At 35.0% G+C, this 22,760-nt stretch overlaps 1 pseudogene; it reads right to left on the reverse strand.

Annotated features, from left to right (window-relative positions):
* Positions 1 to 1,390: 1,390 nt before the first annotated feature.
* LOC144221438 (Y-box-binding protein 1-like) lies at positions 1,391 to 22,101 on the reverse strand (annotated as a pseudogene).
* Between the last annotated feature and the right edge of the window lie 659 nt (positions 22,102 to 22,760).

A 22,760-nucleotide genomic window follows, 5' to 3' on the forward strand; every position in this document is an offset into this window, starting at 1 on the left:
AAAACTTAATTACTAATAGCTTACCATTGACCAGAACTCTTACCAACCATGTAAACAGTCAATTAACAGGTATTTTCTATGTGACATTCATTATATACTATATTCTTACCAAAAAAGTAAGCTAGAGAAAAGAAATGATTATTAAGAAAATTATTGGGGCACCTGAGTAGCTCAGTCAGTTAAATGACTGACTTAGGCTCAGGTCATGATCTCATGGTTCAAGGGTTTGAGTCCTGCATCAGGCTCTCTGCTGACAGCTCAGAGCCTGGAGTCTGCTTCAGATTCTGTGTCTCCCTCTCTCTCTGCCTCTCCCTGACTTGTGCTCTTTTTCTCAAAAAAAATTATTATTAAAATAAAATATTATTCAACATAAAATATTATTACAAACCACAGTTACCTGTGAAGTAGCAAGATGCTCAGTTTCTCTATTTGCCAAAATAAGAAGCTATGCCTCTGATATAATTCTGGGAAGATAAAGTTATAAAACAATAAGAAAACTACGTGTTATTAGTTTTATATTAAATATCCCTCACCTAATGCCGATGTAAGGATAGGCTGTGCACGTCGATACTCGCATATGGTGCTCTACACAGTGGATACTTAGACAAAAATGGTGATTCCACTACAATGTCTCATACAGTTTTTGCCATATGTTTATCAGATGTTCACATAAAGCCCTACGCATACATACACAATCAGTATGTTTTTTAACTGTACAATGTGGTGGTTACTTACTATTCATTAAGTGGAATTAAGTCATCATAAAGGTCTTCATTCTCACTGTGTCCATATTGAGTCATCTGAGGAGGAGGCAAAAGTGGGAGTTGGTCTTGTTGTCTTAAGGATGGTAGAGGCTCAGGAGAAACAGGCACAGTCTGTGTAACTTACGGAAATACATCCTAATTTTGGTTTGGCTTTTTTGCTCTTTCATTTCTCTAAAAATATTTCTTTTTTTAATGTTATATTTATTTCTGAGAGAGAGAGAGAGAGTGTGTGTGTGTGAGCAGGGGAGGGTCAGAGAGAGAGGGAGACACAGAATCTGAAGCAGGCTCCAGGCTCTGAGCTGTCAGCACAGGACCCAACATGGGGCCTGAACCCATGAACCATGAGATCATGACCTGAGCCGAAGTCAGATACTTAACCGACTGAGCCACCCAGGTGCCCCATCTCTAAAAACATTTCTATGTGGTACCAATCCTTCTTCCACCTGTGGCTTTAGTTGCAGTGCTCATATCATGCGAAGGTCCATGTCACAAAAGATATCAAAAATAGTCTTGAATAATCAGAATCCTTCTGCCAGATCATATGATGTCAAATTTGTTTTCTCTCACTGCTTCTACTATGTCTTCTTCTTCATTATTTGGCACTGACTCAGAAGCACTCAATTCCATCAAGCTGCATCCCACCACATTCTGGTGTGGTGTCTGCTCTTCAGTTTCTCTAAGATCTGTATCTTGAAACCCTTCACCCATTTTCCCGTATCCACAGTCTCATTCATGATTTCCTTGACTCTTGTAAATCCTGTGAACTTGTGGACAACATCTGGACACACTTTTCTCAAGCAGGAACTTGTTGTTTGGGGCTTGATGGCTTTTATGGTGTTTTCTACAACAATGATGACATTTTCAATGGTGTGATCCTTCCAGACTTTCATGATGTTCCTCATGTCAGAGTTCTCTTCCATAATGTTGACAATCTTTTTCACAGAGTAATCTGTAATGAACCTTAATGGTCCTATGACCTCCTGACCTAGAGGCCAAATTAAAGACACTGTGTTTGGAGGCAAGTAGACCACTTTGGCACTTCAGCTGTTGAACTCATGGGGTTCTGGGTGGCCATGGCATTGTTCAATATCAAAAGAACTTTAAAAAGCAGTTCCCTACAGGGAAGGTACTTCCTGACTTTACAGACAGTGGAATCAATCTAGAAAAAATGCTCTTGCTATCCAAATCTTCTTATACAACCAAAAGAGTGAAAGCTAGTGTTTATTTTTTCCCTTCAAGACTTGGGGGTTAACAACTTAATGGATAATGACAGTCCTGACCATAAATTCATTTACATTTGCACAAAACAGTAGAGCTAGCCTGTCCCTTCCTGCTTTAAATCCTGTTTTTTTTAATTTCTCTTCCTACTAATAAATGCTTTTTGTGACATTTCCCCCACCCCAAAACAAAGGTACTAATATCTGCAATAAACACCTGTTCAGACAGATATCCTTCCCCCTCAATGATTTTGTTAATGGCCTCTAGGAACTCAATGCTACCTGCCTCTTGGCCAATAGAAGATGCTTTTCCTATTATTTTGACAATTTTTAAGCCAAATCTCTTTCTAAAAGTGTCAAACCATCCTTTGCTGCCATTCAACCTCCTTTAGCTTCAAGTTGCCATATAATGACTTTGCCTTTTCTCAATTCCTATTAGAGCCTGTAGGTATGCTTTCCTTATAGCAATTCTACAGCCACACAGAAGCTGCATTTTCAAAGATCAAAAGGCATTTCACAATGTTTTCACACATGTTGGGATAGCTGCAGTGATGGTTTCACAAAAGTCCTTTTCTTTTTTTACAGTGGTCCTTATGCTAAATTCATTTACCTTGAAATGGTGAGTACCCACAGCTGCAGACCTCAATCTGTGATATGTATCAAGCAATTTAACTTTTTCTTGTAAAATCATGACTTTTTTCTGCTTCTTGGGAGCATTTCCAGCATCTCTAGTGGCACTTCCTATGGGTCCCATAGCATTATTCAAGGTGTATAGTATTGCACTAAACATGATTTAAAAATATGTGAGAACTATGAGAGATCACTTTTTACTGCAATATGAAACTAACTAGAGAGATGAACTGCTCACACAGAGATAATTAGCATCACATGGCACTCAAAACACTTGAGCTCACTGCAATAGCAACAGGAGGTGGCTACACAATTATTACAGCCGTGCAGGTTGTATTATGGTTAATTTTATGCGGTTATGATTTAATACTTCATCTTTATATTTGTTTATATTTCTGTTGACTATGAGTGTCACCATGTATGGTCTGTAAGTGTGTGCATGCATTCTGATAAAATTTAACTTTTTGTGATACTTTTTTTTTATATTTTATGTCAATAAATGAGAAAACAGACTGGTACCTACATATATTTTATGAATCAATAGGATACCTAACATTTTCTTTTTCTTTTTTTTTTTATTTCTAAGCTATATGATTCATCTATGAGGTTTTTTTCAAATTGTCACAAACCTCAAAAAATGTTCTAATAGATTTATTGAAAACTTGTACATATAGGTGGACTTACACAGTTCAAACCTGTATTGTTCAAGAATCAACTGTAGTTCCACTAACAGCTAAGATTTAGTAAAGCAATTTATAAGATAGATGGAGTTTGGAAGAATCCACATATAGGCTTCCTAATGCTCTGTCCCCACCTATCATGAGAGGTCACACAGAGTACACTTTTCCCCGGCAACAAAAATGCACCAACATTTGTATGGTGTTTCTGCCCAGGGAAGCTCATTTGAGACTCAGTACTCAAGAGTTTTGAGGCCGGTCTGTAGGTACCCTCTGCCTAGCACATAGTAAAATTTCAGACTCTCAAAACAAAAACAGGTATTCAGTAGGAAACACATTATCTGCACAAGCAGTCTGGGTACAATGGGCTGTCCTGATCAATTAGGAAATGGTGACAATACTTCTGAAATCCCAGTTCTCAGATGACAATGGATGACAAACTTTACAAGAAGTCCTTTCTCGGATAACCGTTTCAGGGATTCTATTTTAATACTTTTCTGCACAGTGTAAAAGGTAGATCTCAGGATTTTGCATAACATGTAATAAGAGTAATTTTTTTCTACCTTCTCATTCCCCACTCATTCATTCCATGTTCAGTTAGGACCAAAGGTCAGCCAGCCTGTACTGCCACAGCTCTCTTCTTGAAAACCCTCTCTGTACCTTTGATGCCCTATAATATCAATACTGCTGCCTCTGTTGCCAGAAAAAAAGATTTTCTTCAAGTCTTCTTTACTTAATTAGCCCCAAATCAAAATTTCAGGTTTGGTCTCTGTGTGCCCTAATTTCAAGGAAGGCTATAAAAGTAACTACCTTCAACTTTCTGGTTTTATACAGAAAAGTGGGTAAAGTTTTCTAGCAAGACTAATAAGATTAGGACTTATCGCCTAAATATAGACAAATACCTCTAATTTATATTTGCCTGCACAACACAAAGGCATATTCATTGCCATAAATTTCTGATGCTAGAGTTAAGTATAAGCACCCCTGCTTTATTAAAGTTTGTGAGACAGAAATGCCAAATGTAATTGTGTTGAGTCCTCCCAAGGAATTTGAGTGTAGGTTGGCCTTGCAGCTTGAAGGAGTTATATGGTCCTGGAAAATGTGAATGTTCTCTTAAAGCTTTTCAAATATAGTGCTTCAAGTTTAGAAAATTTAGTTGAGCCCTGATAGATTCCTAATCCATGGAATCTGTAGGATAGTAAATTCTAGGATTTGATTCTATATTCTGGATCCCACACTCAATGTGTTGGTTAACTGCATATTCATCTAAAGCTATGGGGAATATTCTGCCTCAAAGCTCATTCAAACTGTTGAAGAAACATTTTCTTCCAGTTGTAAGAATGAGGTGTCACATTCTTATAATCTATTAGCTAGACACCACTGTAAGTTTCTAGAAGCTGCTGATTTCCTCTCCATAGTCATCATAAGTCCTCATAAATATTGCAATTTGCTATTTCAAGCCTAGCAGCAGAATGTGTCTTGTTGAATTGCCCTCACACATTGAGACTTAACTTTTCTAACTAGCCAGAGACACCTCTCAACTGTTAAGGGCTCAGGTGGTTAGGTTAGCCTTTGTTCCCCCAAACAAGCATCCTAGTTGAAGGTCAACTTATTAGTAATTTAACCACATCTGCAGTATACATTTTCCTTGTAGTTTACAATTACAGGAGTAATATAATGGGATAAAAGTCATAGGGACCATCTTAGAATTCTGTGTAACAGTCTTTTAGCATCCCTGTATCTTTAGTAATAGTTCCCATATTAAGGATTCATGGGTTATGTCTTTAGAGACTAAATACAGACTTAAATATAAATCTGTATTCTTATTTATTCTTAAGTCTCAAGATTTTCTTCTCTATGTCTCTGGATTATATGATTACAAAATAATCATATAAATGAAGAGTGATTTACTGGAAATAATTCAGAAAGCATGCTCAAGAGACATGACATGAGAGTGTGAGAAGATCAAGAGATGTCTATTTTAATCACAATCTAAATCTGTCATAAAATGGGGTAAATGTATCCATCTAAATGATTGTATAAACTAAATTATGATTTATTTCCCAGTTCTGTAGATTGGATTCTATCACACATACACATACACACAACACCTGCATATAGTATATATACATACACACATATGTTTTAAAAACAATATTTAACTTTTTCATGTAATGAACTAATTTTATAGTATCTTTTAGGACAACATATTCATAAAAGAACTTGCTAGAATAAATGTTACCAACTAATTGGATAAGAATTGACTGAGAGCATTTGAAGGATATGAATATTTAAGAGAATTTTACATTTTCAGAATAGAAAATAAATAAGGAAGACAGTTAAGGAAAGGCATATTTATTCTTATATCAGCAAGCCATTTTTAGATAGCTATATTAGAGAGTTGGCTTGTTTCTCAAAAGGAAATAACTGAACATTTTTCTTAATTCACTTAAAACAAGATAGGGAATTATATATTTGGGAATCATCCTTTAATGTACAGGCAACTTTGAAATCTCTGCATGAAGAATATCTGCATTGAAACCTCTGAACAACAAATATAGTCTTTACATTTTGCTTGATGCTTTTCTTGCTTAGCCTTTTATAGATGATCACTGTTATTTGTGTTTGAGGAAAGCTGGAGCTAAAGCTTTTTCAAAGCAACCTATTAGTTATCCTTTCTCTTTACTTTTCCAATAGTAATTTGGGTAAGATAGTAAAAACAATTTTGCTTTAAATTTAGTTAATAGATAATATTTTCCATGAGCAATAAGCCCACCATATGCTGAGATGTTGGTCTCTAAATACCATTCTCTAATAAAAAATAAACATAGCTTTTTGGAAAAAAATGATGGGGGCAGAGAAGCTAAAAGATGAGTTTAGGATAGAACTTGTTCCATAAAGAAAGAAATTATAAAAAAAATAGACAAAAAACAAACAATAACAAAAAGGAACTTGTTTAAATTACATATAAGGGGGTTTGAATGAGCCTCTAACATCCAAGTCTAGATCAGTTCAGGCATCAAAATAAATGATAACAATGGATTCTAAACCATTGAATAAAATAAGAGTCGATGAAGTCATATTGGAAAGAAAGAGAGAAAGAGAGAAAGGAAGAGAGAAAAGAGAGAGAGAGAGAGGAAGGAAGGAAGGAAGGAGGGAGGGAGGGAGGGAAGAAAAAGGAGGAAGGAAGGGAGAAAGAGAAGGAAGTGGGGGGAGAGGAGAGAAGGGAGGGACAAGGAATTGAGAAAGCAAACAGGCATGTAAACAGCTGTTCATTTACAAATCATTGGTCAAAGTTGAAGGGAAAGTGTTATTTCAGAACATGTATCTTTTCAAAGATACTTATTTGACTATCTATCTGTCCTCTGTCTATCTAAATTGTGCTTTATAAGACTAGAGAGCAAAATGACCATATAGAATTAATACTTATATTAGGCTTAAGTTTTATTTGTATAAAGTTAGAAAAAAACTGTTAAATGTCTGGAAAAGTCAAGTGGAAAAAATTTCATGTCAATATTTTAGCTGATTGGATGTTTATACTAAAGAGGTTTTCAATTTGAATTATTTCAGAATTATTTTTCTCTAATTTCATAGTTATTTTTAAATCATCCAAATGAATAGTTAACAAACTTTCTTAAAGTGTAATGATGAATTTTAAAATCTCAACTGGATCTATATTTTAAAACAGACATCAATATATGAGTTCCACAGAGTCAACATTAAATTCCTTAAAACATGGGTGCTAGAGTCCTGAGTTCAAATCTAAGTTACATGATTCAGTAATTTTAGTCCTTGGTTTAGTTAGTTCAACTATCTTTGCCTGTATTTCACTATTTGTTAATATTTATATTAACTGGCATTAATTATTTTTCTTGCCTCATAAGTTTATTATGAATACGAAATGAATTAACATTTGTAAAAAGTCTTAGAAGAGTGCTTGGCACATGGCAAGCTCTATATAAATACTTATTGAAATAAAATTAAATATTCCAAAGCCTTTATGACATTAAGTAATATATTAAAATAGTGTTAATCTCATCATGTCATGGTATGGGATCAAAATCCAGAAGTCTTCATTGTAAGATGTATAAGATAAATGAACATGTCGTTGTCTTGGCCTTACTTATCAGTGTTTTGGAGAGAATAATGATTGATCTTCTATTTCATACAATAATTATGAACTTAAATGAGACAATAGTAGTAAAAGTATTTTAAATTAAATAAAAAATAAAGGCACTAAACAAATTTAGCTTCTCAATATAATATTTTGGAAAAATAAACACTCCACTGAGAGAACAAGTTGATAAATGAATATATGCTTCAGATGTTTAGATTAACTAATTGGAGCATAAATAAGCACAGGAGTTAGGGTAGGCGTTAACAAATTCTTTTTCTAAAGGACTATATGGTAAAGTTTTACCCATACCCATATTCAGTGGGCTCAACTCTGCCATTATAGTTATAAAAGAATTGTGTACAGTATGTAAACAAGCAGGTATCCCTATGTGTTAAAAAATATAGTCACATGTGAAGTTAATCTTTCTTTCTTTCTTTCATTGTCTTTCTTTCTCTAAATTCTTTTCTTTTCTTTTTTAAATTTAAATTCCAGTTATTTCACATACAATGTAATATTAGTTTTGGTGTACAATTTAATGATGCAGCGCTTCCATACAACACCCGGTGCTCATAAGAGCAAGTGCACTCCTTAATCCCCATCATCTATTTTACACACTCCCACTCACCTCTCCTCTGGAAACCATCAGTTTGTTCTCTAAAGGATCAGTTTCTCATTTGCCTCCTTCTTTTATTTTCCCCTTTGCTCATTTGTTTGTTTCTTAAATTTCATGTATAAATGAAATTATGTGGTATTTGTCTTTCTCTAGCATAATACTCTTTAGTTCCATTCACATCATCGGAAATGGCAAGATTTCATTCCTTTTTATTGCTGGGTAATATTCCATTGTGTGTTTGTATGTATGTATGTATGTATATGTATATGTGCGTGTGTATATATGTGTGTATATGTATGTATGTGTACATGTGTACACACATATACAGACATATACACACACGCACACACCACATACATACACATATCACATCTTTGTCCATGTATCAGTTGTGTATATAGATATATACGTGTGTGCTGGGGCGCCTGGGTGGCTTAGTTGGTTAAGTGTCCGACTTTCGCTTAGGTCATGATCTCGCAGTTCGTGGGTTCGGGCCCCGCGTCGGGCTCTGTGCTGACTGCCAGCTCAGAGCCTGGAGCCTGTTTCAGTCTGTGACTCCCTCTCTCTCTGACCCTCCCCTGCTCACGCTGTCTCTCTCTCTCTCCNATGTTGGGGTTCAGTTATCCTTTCAAGTTAGTACTTTTGTATTCTTTTGGTAAATACCTAGTGGTGCAATTGCTAGATCATAGGATAGTTCTGCTTTTAATTTTTTTGAGGAACTTCCATACAGTTTTCCATAGTGGCTGTACCAGTTTGCATTCCCATCAGCAGTGTAAAAACATCCCCCCCTTTTAATGCTTTTATTTATTTCTGAGTGAGAGACAGACAGACAGACAGCGTAGGCAGGGAAGGGTCAGAGAGAGAGGGAGATACAGAATCCGAAGCAGGCTCAAGGCTCTGAGCTAGCTGTCAGCACAGAGCCTGATGCAGGCTCAAACCCACAAACTGTGAGATCATGACCTGAGCCAAAGTCGGATGCTTAACCAACTGCGCCACTAGGTGCCCCAAAACATTCCCTTTCTTCACATCCTTACCAGCACATGTGGTTTCTTGTGCTGTTGATTTTAGCCATTCTGACAAGTGTCAGGTGGTATCTCATTGTAGTTTTTATTTGCATTTCCCTAATGATCAGTGATGTTGAGCACCTTCTTTCATGTGTCTGTTGGCCATCTGATGTCTTCTTTGGAAAATGTATATTCATGCTTTTTCCCCCTTTTTAAACTATATAATTTGTATTTTGAATGTTGGACTTTAAAAGTTCTTTATATGTTTTTTATACTAACCCTTTATCAAATATGTCATTTGAAAATATTTTCTCCCATTCCCCAGGCCACCTTTTGTTTTGTTGATTATTTCCTTTGCTGTGCAGAAGCATTTTATTTTGACAAAGTCCCTGTAGTTTATTTTTGCTTTTGTTTCCCTTGCCTCAGGAGTCATGTGAAATCTTTCAACCACTGTTCAGCTACATAAGAATGGATGTTGGGCCAGGAATAAGAGAGTAAAAGTACACACAGCCTGTGATTGGCTTATTACTTTCTGTGAGATTATCTTTTCCTGTTTCAAATTCAGTGTGTGTTCCTTTGTTCTGTTTAAGCTTATGCATCAGTAGGCCCATCAAAAGCTGTCTCACCCCATTATTTCAGATTCCTCAAGGGAGAACAAGTCCTTCTACAAGAATGTGCACATAGACCAGTTGGGGGAACCCACTAGCCATAAAGGGATGACACACTATTAGAGTTGAGCTTGCTCCATTTCTTCTCTGTGTGAGTAAAACTGTTGTTATAGGTGATGCTTGACTGTACTGTGTTATGCTTGTAAACTCTTCTACCAAGATGCAGTAGGCAGAAGTGTTTCGACTTCTATTTCTGGTTCTAGGTTTGTAATACCTTTGTTATCTACAGTGAGTTGGAGTCTGACCCTCATGTTGGTAACCAGTTTGCTGTGTGCTACTAAGTACTGCATTTAATAAAATTTTTAAAAAATATGTTCATCCCTCATTTAGAGGATAAATTCTGGAAGTAGACTGTGTTTTAATCATTGCTTTGCCATTAATGAATCAATGGCCTTGGAAAAATTAAACAAGTCAGTGTTCCTCTGGGAGGAAAAATGGGATTTAAGTAGTATTACCAATTTAGAACTTTTGTGAGCATTAAAATGAGTTAAAAAGGAAAACCACTTAATTTGAATCCTGGAGCCTATTAGTTCTTATAAAAGCATATGTTCTTTCTAGTAGATAATGCAATGATAAAGAAGAGTTTAAATTTTGGAACATCTTATATTTCATTTGACATTCTCATCTATGTTTTAAAACATACTGTTCCATAACTTAGACCTTAGAGATTCTGGCATAACTATATGTGCCGATTCTAATGTCCAGATTGATTAATTCCAGTGATTTATTTGGCCAGAGTTGGATATAAAGTTAATTATAGGTTATTGACATTTTTAAATGAGTCGATGTGCATATAACTCTCTAATTGCTAAGGAATATAAAGCATACCCAGTATTGTTTTATTATATTATATAAAGAGGATAATGGGTAGCGAGAAGTGCACACACACACACACACACACACACACACATACACACAGTATTTTGAGTCAAATAACTACTTTATTGTCTTGACTTTAACATCTATTACCCATGTTAAACTTAAAAACTATCTCTTTTCTCCATTTACTGATATATATACTGAAAAGTACTTAGTGGACAAGATTGCTGTGACCACAGAAAGTAAGAATATGTAAAAACATGTTTCAAATAATAGTGACTACTAATTGAAATATATGTGTACTGTAGATGTAACAGAACTTTTGCATTCATATAAAGAATGTTTTATTGGGCACACAAGGCTAACACATTTGAATATGTAGTAGATTTACAAAAGTAAAAATTCATCTTATCACTTTGACTGGAAGATGCTTCAGATGATCAGGAAAGTGTATGCAAAGTGAAGAATGAAATCAATAGGGGACACTTATCAATGAGAGATGTGTGGAAGTAGAAACCTACCCTGGGGTTGGAATAACTGGAATTCCAATATCAGTGATTTCCAACCCTACAAAAAATTCAAAAGCCTAGGACTCACTTCAGAAGAATCTGGTATTTTTAAAAAAAAGGTTTCCCATTATTGCAAAAATGTAACTGATTTGAGAACCGCTGTGTTAAATAAGCTATAGTTGCTGATGTTGCTGTAGAGGAACATGAAACCCTGTTAAATATGCAGAATCTCAGGCACAAACCAAGACTCATTGATTTGGACTCTGCCTACTAAAATTATAGAAGTAATAGAAACAAAAGCACAGCTGAAAATAAAATTCCAAGTTGCCATCATATGGAAATGTGCCCTTATACTTCAAACCTTCTGCTAATCTTGGACATCCCAATAGGACTTAACATCTTTCTTGTTCTACATACTAATACTTAGAATTATCTTCTGATTAAAATTACACAGATTCATTCAGTACTATATAGTCAAATATGCAGTATATTTTTACTTTGGATAATATTCCCAAAGACCCAGTTACAAGCCAGAGATGTTAGATCTCAAGTACCACCTCCATGAGAATTCTTTTTAAACAACTGAGAGGACTATTCACTTTCTTCACTTATGCTCAAAGCTGTACTATAATAATTCTTTTTTCTCAAAGCATTAAGGAACTCATATCTAAACAGATCATCAGAATATCATGGAATGAGGACACACTTTTGTAAACAATAACAAGTTTGAAATCTTGATGATAAAAACAGGAATTACTATAAATAAGAAGTTATGATTTCATTAAGAAGAAGCACTTTTCATTGGTGAATATGGGATAGTAATTTATGCTCTTAGGGTTCTTAGATTGGACTTCATGAATGACTTACCCCATGGCATTAGACATAGCAATTAACCTCACATGCCATTAAAAAAATAGCTTGAAAAAGCAGGTATTGATTTCTGAGAAGTCAAACATCAAAATTTATTGATCAGGCAAGGCAATATTGACCAAAAAAAAAAAAAAAGAATAATATGTACTACAATAGAGGATGCATTTATCTGTACATGATTTTGCAGTTTGATGCTGGAAATAGGGCTGTTTACAACAGCGAAGAGAAAGAAGTCCTCTGAAGATTTCTTTTGTATCTTTTCTACTCCATATCTATGAGTAAAAGTGGATATTTTCTTCTTGTAAAATGCCAAAGAGCCCATTGTCATTTCCAGTGGTGGGATACAAGGAGGCTTGCATTAAATGCAGATTAAAGCTCTGCCTCTGCAAGCACAACATAGGAGACACTGCACAGGTGCAAACAAGGTGGCAGCATAGAAAGACACTGAACTCATCTCCTCCTCTGGACACAGCAGATTTACAAGCTACATGTGGAATGATTTTCCTCTGAGAAGGACGTGACAACTAGATAAAGAGTGCCACCATGAAGAGAGACAAAAAAGACACATCAAGAAAGAAAGGCAGAGAGATCTTGCTTGGGACCCCCACTAATCTCTTGATCCTAGAGCATAGCCAGTGCCAGGGACAAAATAGTTTCAAACGGAGAGGGGGGCAAACCATAAGATACTCTTGAATACAGAAAACACACTGAGGGTTGATAAGAGGTGCGGGAGAGAAGGGAAAATGGGTGATGGGCATTGAGGAAGGCACTTGTTGGGATGAGCACTGGGTGTCGTATGTAAGCAAGAAATCACGGAAATCTACCCCCAAAATCAAGAGTACACTGTGTATACTGTATGTTAGCCAACTTGATAATAAATTATATAAAAAAATAATGCAGGAGGAAAACAAACAAACAAACAAATAAATAAAAAGAATGACAGCTTTCTTCATCGGATCTCATTTGTAGAATCTCATCCTTCTCCACTTTCATAGTTCTTTCCTTTTTCCTAGGAAGGATGTGATAAAACTCAGACAGTCCGGGTGAAATCCATTAGTGTACTGCAAACACATTTACATTAAAAGTTACAAATAAGGAGGCTTTTGTTTAAACCCAGAGTATGAACTGTGAATGATAAAGTTGACTCTGGCCAGGAAGTCAGGGAGATAAATTGGAAGATATAAAAATGTATTTCCAAATGTCCTTCTTATGAAACCACAAAAGAAATGACATAATTTGTGTGCATATAACATCTACCCTGCTTCCTGGAGGAGTTCTGTTCTCTGAATTTGAAAAATAAATTATGTTTTATTTTAGGTTATATTTCATTTTCATGGTCAGTGATGAAATAATCTTTGAAGTTTCTTTGTGGCAGCAGAGAAAATCCTAAATGTTGAATGTCTGTGTGAATTTAGGGTAGGTTTGATTGTTTTGTTTTTATTCTCAGGATGGATGTATTTTCCTGTTTATTGGCACACATGGTATTAATTGGTTAGATAGTGAACATTGTGAATTTTACCTTGATGGGTTCTGAGTGTCTCTGAATTCCTATATTCTTGGATTGTGTTCTGGCACACAGTTAAATTATTTTGAAACAGTTTCATCCCTTCAGAGATTGCTTTTAAAAAACAAAAAGAGGTATCATTCACATACCATAAAATGCACACTTAAAAATTTTTAATTGCTTTAAAAATTTTTAGTGTTTATTTATTTTGAGAGAAAGACAGAGACAGAGCGTGAGAGGGGGAGGAGACAGAATATGAAACAGGCTCCAGTCTCCCAGCTGTCAGCACAGAGACCGTCCCAGGGCTCGAACCCACGAACCACAAGGTGATGACCTGAACCGAAATCCAACATTTAACCAAATGAGCCACCCAGGCACACTATAAAATGCACACTTTTAAAGTGTATATAATTCACTAGATTTTTCTATATTCAAATGTTGTGCAAACATTACTGATAACTAAATCCAGAACATTTTGTCTCCCACAAAAAGCAACCCAGTACTCATTCGGAGTAGTAATCCTTGATTCCTTTACCCTCCACAGAAATTGGAACCACTAATCTACTTTCTGCCTCTATAGATTTGCCTATTTCAGCTATTTCATATAAATGTAGTCATATACTATATGGATTCCCGCTTCTGCCTTTTCTTTCACTTAACGTAATGTTTTCAAGATTCATCAGCATTGAATTATGTATCTGTACTTTATTTTTATCACTGAATAATATGTTTATGGATTATACCCTATTATGCATATTAATTTTTAACTGATGGACTTTTGGGTGGTTTTTAAATTTTGGCTACTATGAATAATGCTGTATGAACACTGGTATGCAAGATTTTGTGTGAGCATATATTATTAATTATTTTTGTTGTATGTTTGGGAGTAGAATTTCTGGTTCATATGTAGTTGCCAAACTGTGTTTCCAAAGTTGTTGAACCATTTTATATTTCCATCAGTGATCTGTGACAGGAATTGCCATCCCAGCAAGTGTAAAGTATCTCATTATATTTTGGTTATCATTTCCCTTATAGCTAATAAGACTGAGTATCTTTTTATGTGTGATTGGTTGTTTGTATATCTTCCTGGAAAAAATATCTTGTCAAATTCTTTGTCCATTGCTTTTAAAAAATGGGACTATTGTTGAGTTGTAGTAATTATTTATATATTATATATACTAGAAACATTCAAATATATGATTTGCAAGTATTTTTCCTCTTTCTGTGTGTAGCCTTTTATTGTCTTGATGGTGTACTTTAAAGCATGAAATATTTTAAATTTTGTGAAATCCAATTTATCTACTTAGTCTTGTAATGCATTTAGAATTAATTTTTGTATATTGTGGGAGGTAAGGTTCGAAATCTATCTTCCTTCCTTCCTTCCTTTTTCTTCTTTCTTTCTTTCTTTCTTTCTTTCTTTCTTTCTTTCTTCTTTCTTTCTTCTTTCTCTCTCTCTCTCTCTCTTCCTTCCTCCCTCCCTTCCATTCTTCCTTTATTTTTTTCTTTCTTTACCTGCTGATATCTAGGTGGCTCAGCAACATCTATAGAAAATACTATTCACCAGTTTCTTCCAAATTAAATCGTCCTGGAAACACTGATAAAGAATCAGCTGACCATAAATGTGTACATTTATTTCAGAACACTCAATTCTGTTACATAGAGCTATATGTATATCCATATGCAAGTAAAATACTGCCTTGATTATTATACCTTTATTGTAAGCTTTGTTATAGAAAGTGTTTTTTTCCAGTAGTTTTATTCTTTCTAAAATTTTGTCTGCTATGTGCTCCTTCTCAGATTTTGAGAATCACCATTTAAATTTCTTCCAGAAAAAAAAAAAAAAAAAAANAGTATTATCATCTTAACAATATTAAGTCTTTTCATCCATTGACATGAATTGTCATTCCATTTATTTAAGTCTTGTTTAATTTCTTTTATATTGTTTTGTGGTAGTTACTGTAGATGTCTTTTATTTTTTTGTTACATGCATACTTAAATATTCTGTTCTTTTTTTGCTGTAGAATTGTTTTTATTTTCCTTAAATAGTTTATTGTCAAGTTTGTTTACATATAACACCCAGCTCTCATCCCAACAAGTGCCCTCCTCCATGCCCATCACCCCCCTTCCCATCTCCCCCACCCCAAATAGCCCTCAGTTTGTTCTCAGCATTCAAGTCTCTCATGGTTTGCCTCCCTCCCTCTCCCCAACTATTTTTCCCCTTCTTCTCCTGCTTCGTCCTCCATTAACTTCCTCCTAATCCACCTATATGTGCAACCATATGGTATTTGTCCTTCTCTGCCTGACTTATTTTGCTCAGCATAACAACTGTAGAATTGTTTTATTTTATTTTTAGATAATGGATTGATAATGCGTAGAAACACAATTAATGTTTTATTTAATTTTTATGATTCAGTATTGTTGAACTTATTTATTAGCTATAATATTTTCATGTGAATTCCAGAGGATTTTTTTACATACAAGATTAGGCCAACTGTAGTTGGAGACTTTTACTTCTTCCTGTCCAATGAGGATGACTTTTATTTCTTTTTCATGCCTAACTCCCTGGATAGAAGCTCTAGTAAAATGTTGAATAGAAGTAAAAGTGAAGAAATTCTTGTCATGGACCTGAGTTTAGATGTAAAGCTTTAAAGTTTTCATCATTGTGATGACAGCAGTGGGTTTTATTAGGTTGAAGACATTTCTTAATATTTCTAGTTTGTTAGTGTTAATTTTGCCATGAAATATCAGATTTTGTTAAGGTTATTTTGTATATTTATTGAAATGATCATGTGGCTTTTGTCCTCCTTATGATGGCATATTACACTGATTTTTGTATGTTGAATTCAGTAGCTTGGATTCCCAGGATGAATTCCATTTGGTCATATTGTATAATAATTTTTATACATTGTACCATTTTGCTTGCTAATAATTTGTTGATGATTTTTGCATCTATGTTTATAAAGTATATTGGTCTATGGTTTTTCCTTCTTGCAATATGTTTGTTTTGTTTAGTTCTTTGGGCAATACTTACCTAATACAATTGGTTGGGAATTATTCCTTTCTGTTCTAACTTTTGGAAGTGTTTATAAGGAATTGATAGTAATCCATCTTTAAATGTTGGAAGGATTCAACACTGAACCCATCTGCCACTGGGCTTTTCTTTGGGGGTAGTTATTATTTTTATTGTTATTACAAATTCAGTCTCTTTACATTTTATACATTTATTTGTAATTTCTATTTTTTTCTTAAGTCATTTTGGTAAAATATGTCTTTCTCAGAATTTATTGTTTTATTTAGCTCATCTAATTTGTAGTTATGCAATTCTCCATACTATTCTCTCATAATCCACTTTATTTCTATAAAATCAGTAGTAATGTTCCCACTTATTTTCATGATTTTAGTAATTTGGCGATTTTCTCTTTTTGATCTGTTATTCTAGTTAAATGCATATCAACTTTGTTGATATTTTTAGAAAAACAAACTTTTGGTTGATTTTTTTTATTATCTAATTTGTTTCAAAGAATTATTAACACTTAATAATTATTATATCTGTCCTCCATGGTTTGGGTTAAATTTGCATTTTTTCTAGTTTTTCAAGTTGGAAGAAAATTAAGCTATCAGTTTGAAATCTTACTTCATAATGATTTCTAATTTCATTCTATTTTGGTCATGCTAAGTCTCTTAAATATGGCATGTGTTTTATATTATACATCTCAGTTCAAACTAGCCATTTGAAGTGTTCAATAAATATTCTGGGATTCACTGGATATCAAAATTGTAGCAGCTTCAACTTCTCATTGAATCTTCCTAACTTAACTAATTTCACATCAACAATAAATTTTGCCACTTATCCTAGTCAAAGCTATCCATTTTTGCCAAAAGACTATCCACTTTCTGACAGGAGAGAAAAAGAAAGGGACTCAGTAATTGACAGGAGAAAATAAAGAATGAATTCAGTCTTGTGATTTTTATTTTTAGTTTTTAATGTTTATTAATTTATTTTGTAAGAGAGAGAGAGGAAGTGAGCACAAGTGGGGGAAGAGCAGAGAGAGAAAATCTCAAGGAGGCTCCATGCTGTCAGCGCAGAGCCAGACATGGGGCTCTTTCCCAGGAACCATGAGATCATGACCTGAAAGACAAAATCAAGACCTGTATGTACAACCAACTCAGCCACCCAGGGGCCCCAGTTTTCTGATTTTTATACTGAATTCTACCTTCTGCTGAAGCTATAGTACAAGGCCAAAGTAGGGCCAGCACCAATTTTAGGCCATTGAACTCTGCCAACAGCTGTGTATGGAGCCACCAAGCATGAGTTGGTCTTGGAGCCTGTTAGAAAGTCTCAGATGTGACCTCTTATGTACTAAATCAGAAACTATAGTTTAACAAGATTCCCAGATGATGTATAAGCACATCCAGTTAAAAAACAGTGTTTTAAGTGCACCTTGGTGACTTAGTCTGTTGACTGCTGGCTCTTGATTTCAGCTCAGGTCATGAGCTCATGGTTCCTGAGAACCAGGCCTGCATCAGGCTCTGTGTTGCTTGGGATTCTCTCTCCCTCTCCCTCTCTCTGATCATCCCTTGCTTGCAAACCTCTGCTAGCTTGCGCTCTCTCTCTCGCTCTCTTTTTCGCTCTCTCTCTTTCTCTCTCTCTCTTTCTCTCTCTCCGTCTCTCTCTAATAAATAAATAAACTTTTTCTTTAAAGAGTCACCAGGTGAGATTTTAACAATCTTTGTACTCAGCACCACAGACTCATTAAATCAAAATCTCTGATATAGGACCCAAATACCATCATTTCTTAAACTCGTATGTGATTCTAAAATATAACCAATGTTGGAAACCACTCTAAGGGTGGAGATTATTTTTCAAATGTGGAAATTTAGTTCTTTCCTTCTACAGTTTCATTGTATAACATTTTTTTAAGATGGGCAAGTCTTGTTAAAATTTCAAGAGATTCTGACATTAGGTAGTTCAAGGACCACATTTGAGGAAAGACTCTAATATTTACCCTGTATAGCTCATGGCATTGGATTTGGAGGACTCTCTTAATGGAATGCCTAAAAGGAAAAAAAAACAAAAAACAAAAAAAAAAAACACAAATATTCCTCTCTTATATTTCAGATAAAAATTTGAGATTAGGACCTTTCCATGGCTTTTACAAAGTCACTCTACAGTTTCTGTGGGGAGAGGTAGTATGAGATATTTTTTTAGTGAGTATACTAGAATGCTCTGGATATGACACTGTTCTGACATTTTCTCTTCTGTTTCTTTAGATATAACTCTGACTTTTTATAATTATATCACTTGTCTAATAGATGAAGTATTTTATTCAAAAATCTCATACTATAGTTGTAATAGAATTATTTGTTAGAAATGGCACTATAATACAGATTACATTTTATTTTTTCCCTTTTAAGAGATTATTAGTGCCTGAGGTGCTTATTATTGAATAGTGAGTAGTTTTTACCTAAATGGCACCATCTTCATGTTTTTTAAACAATCTAAACAATAGCGAAAAAAACTGCGATTTTCCGTTGTTGCTCTGAAATTCTAGGTGAACTGTGCAGATCCGAGCCTCTAGGAAATATTCTATCTTGCATAAAACATTAAAAAGCTACCACTTATTTGCTGAGCTGCTTATATCTATATATCAAATTTGGGAAATTTTGCCCATAATTTATTAAAATATTTTGTTTTACCCTATTTTCTCTCTCCTTTCTTGTTAGGTGTATAATTAGACATCTGCTGTATGTTTCATATTGTACAGGTTCCTGAAACTCTGACACAATTTTTTTTCAATAATTGATCTGGACCCTCATGAAGACTACAATTTAGCTAAGAAGAAACCAACACATAGGAAACTAATGATATTTATAACTTCTGTAACATAAGGATATAATAATATTATCCAATGTTTATACTGTCAACAATGTTGTTTGGTTTTATTTTTGTCTTGTTTTTAGTATGTTTTTTCATTGTTGAGTTACCATGCTGATACTGTTGCTACCTTTTGAGGGCAGCACACATAAACAATGTTTTATTTTCAGGCAGACACTACTTTAAATACTTATTTTTCCATTTTCAGATGGTGTTTACCCACACTATGTAAAAAATGTTTGAAGTAACTTAGCTTAATTCAACCAATTATAAATTACATTCTATATCAATTTTGAAATTATTTAAAATAATCTATTATTTTGATCTTAACCTGTCATGCCAGTAGATTTTCCATCCATTTGCTCATAGTCAGCTCATAATATCTCATTCAAATCAAAATGGGTTGTTTTGTAATAACTCTTAGGGCTTTCTCAGGATCTTATATTTTCTAGAAACAGTATTTTCCCATTGCATTTTAGTTTGTGCATGGGCTAACAGCAAGCCTTTCTCATTTAAAATTATGCTGTGCATGAACAAAACTATCAATGGGGATAGTGTCATAAGTAGTGTGGTAACATGAAGAGGTATTTGCTGTTTTTGAGGAAAAATGCCATACCCAGTTGGTAGAAGTGTTCACAGCTGTGTTTGGGTTCATCAAACGTCTCACGATAAACGTCTGAGGTTTGCTTATTTCCCAAGTATGTTTTGCCACATGAGTTTCCCCTTATTTTTAATCATGAAGAGAGTTTCAAAAGCCCATGTGCTGCAAGTTGCCATTTCATCATTTATCAAAATAGATACATAAATAGACTTCGCTGTCAATAAATTATGTTGACTGGGTTTATGGCTTGTTTTTCTTTCTTCCAAATAACAAGATAGCTCAGAAATAAACATTCCAAAGCCAGAGGTTTCAGGTAGCATTGCCAGGATTTTCGTATATCCTGAAATAGGTACTTCAACTCACCAACTTTTTTTGGTTGCCATATCAAGTCTGTTTCCTAGTTGTATCATGTCTACAGCTCTTTTCTGTTTAGATTAGTTAACATTCTTTTTGAACCAGGATTTCAAGAGAGAAGCAGACTGCTTCTAGAATCCTATCTTAAAAAATTCTAAGTTGAATTACTATGAGTCATTGATACAATCAATGTCTTCCGTAATCTTCAGTCATAATCGCAATTGATCCTAGTTATAATTGAAAGTTTGTGATGTTAGACGCATTGCTTAGTCTTGATTATGCTCCTTCATCATTCCCCTACTTTACTTTTAGCTCTTGGTTAAAGCTTGAAATTTGGTTAATTATTCAGAAGTTGCTCCTTTTTTGAGTTCGTTTCATTTCAAATGTTTGCCTAACTTTTTGATGATAAACTCTAAGTGGCTTAGTTTTGTTGACAATTATTTAAGATCTTTAACAGTTTTTTGACTTTTTGGGAAAAAATAAGTTGTAAGCTTCTATTAAAATTTAAGTTCTTAATATCTCAATTTGATCAGATGAAACAATTTAAAAACCTTTAAAGGTTTATTGAGAAAAAAACAGGCTTAAAAAAACAAATAAACACAATGTATTTGTCATTACCAAAAAGAGATGTATTTAGATAGAATAATTTAAAAACCACCATGTCACATAGATAATGCAGAGGTTCTAGTTATCTGTTCAGTGGAAAAAAAACAAGCATTTACGATATACAGCTCCAATCACGTGTTCATTTCTTATTGCCAGCATTTCATATTCATTTCTTTTTGCTGGGTAATGACACCCTAAACCAAATAGAGATGGTAAACTGGCATTTACTTGGCTCCCATGCCCCCACCCCACCTCCAGTATGGGGAGTGAACAAGTTATCACCTGGTAAATCCACTGCTTTTGTCTCTTTGACATCTGTGGTTTAGGGTTTTCTGAGCACATGTGTAGGTAATTGAAGTTGCAGTGGTACTGACTTTGAAGTGGCTGCTGATATAGGGTTTTATATCTTTGATTTTCCGTATCTTCTTCTTTGCTTCTTTATTGCTATCCTTCCTAGGCTGTCTTTGGCAATGAAGACCCCTGCGGAATCTGGATTAATAACCCCAGTACATATTGTGTCTCACTGGTCTACCTTATTCTTCTGCACTATGGTTGTCAGCTCCCTCCATCACCTCTCCCTGCATTGGAGGGTTGGGATACTATAGTCAACACCTGTGGGGTCTCTGCAGCTAGAAAGGTGGGAACCATCAACTGAGCTAGGGTGAGCACTGTTCTGCCTGGCCCGGCAAACTCTCTGATCCTGCATTCTTTCCCCCATGCTCACTACTCTGGTAATCCTGATGGTAATTGCACGGAGGACCACTGGAATATAGATGGGGTCTATAATGGCTTCAGTCTACTACATTTTTACTGCCTTAAACTGAAACTCCACCAGGATCTGTCACATTTGCTGCATACACACCCTTTTCTCCTTCAACAACACTAAACTCTATTCTCTTCATCTCCTACACTTCTGGGGTTATTCTTTATGGCAATCTGATGTACAAATACATCTTCCTTAGTGTAATTTTTATTGATGAAACCATATCTGTTTTTTACAATGAACCATTTTACTGTCCCCATAATCTTCTTGTCCTCACCTACAGGTGCTCACCATGTAAGGTCCCCTGGGCCACTGCTCACTGTGGTGCCAGGCTTGGTGTCCACACCTGCTGCTGGCAGCTGCTGGGTCTCAGCTTGGCTTTTCATGGTTACCGGAATGGTGACAGGGGTCCCTTGTGGTAACTGTGGCTCCTCCTGAGGTGTAGTGGAAACTAGGCAAATGACATGGAAGAGGCTTCTCTGGGCCCTTTGGGGTCTCCCCACTCTCCATGCTCACTGCCTAGCTAACTGAACAGCTTAGCTTTTAAAGTTAGTCACTTATGGATTTAAACTGCACTTCCTTGTTTCTTATATGCCTAACTACTCTTTTGTAAAATAGGAGAAAATAGCTATCTTTTAGTAATATTATAAAAACTAAATGAGAAAATTGATATAAAAGTCAGAGTTGCCATGAATTTGAAATCAGGTAGCAGATAATAAATATTAGTTTCCCTAAACTATTTATGAAAACTTAAAGAAATTCAGTAGGAAAATAACTGTATAACTTTCAATTTTCAGTTATTAGTATCATCAGCTCCTTGTCTGGACAGGTAGAAAAAAAAGTGATGGGGTACCTGTGTGGCTCAGTTGACTTAGCATCTGACTTCAGTTCAGGTCAAGATCTCATGGGTCGTGGGTTGGAGCCCTGCATCAGGTTCTGTGCTGACAGCTCAGAGCCTAGAGCCTCTTTCAGATTCTAGGTTTCCTTCTATCTCTGCCCCTCCCCTGCTCATGATCTATCTCTCTCTGTCTCTCAAAAATAAATAGATGTAAAATTAAAAACAAAAAAGAAAAAAAAATGAAAGAGAAGGGGCATAAATGAGGACATTGAAGTGCTAATATGAAGTATCAAGTCAGTATTATAGAAATATGTGGCAAAAAAGGAAAAAA

Source organism: Crocuta crocuta, unplaced genomic scaffold (genome assembly GCF_008692635.1).
Source record: "Crocuta crocuta isolate KB4526 unplaced genomic scaffold, BGI_CrCroc_1.0 scaffold430, whole genome shotgun sequence".
In the NCBI taxonomy this organism is placed as follows: Eukaryota; Metazoa; Chordata; class Mammalia; order Carnivora; family Hyaenidae; genus Crocuta; species Crocuta crocuta.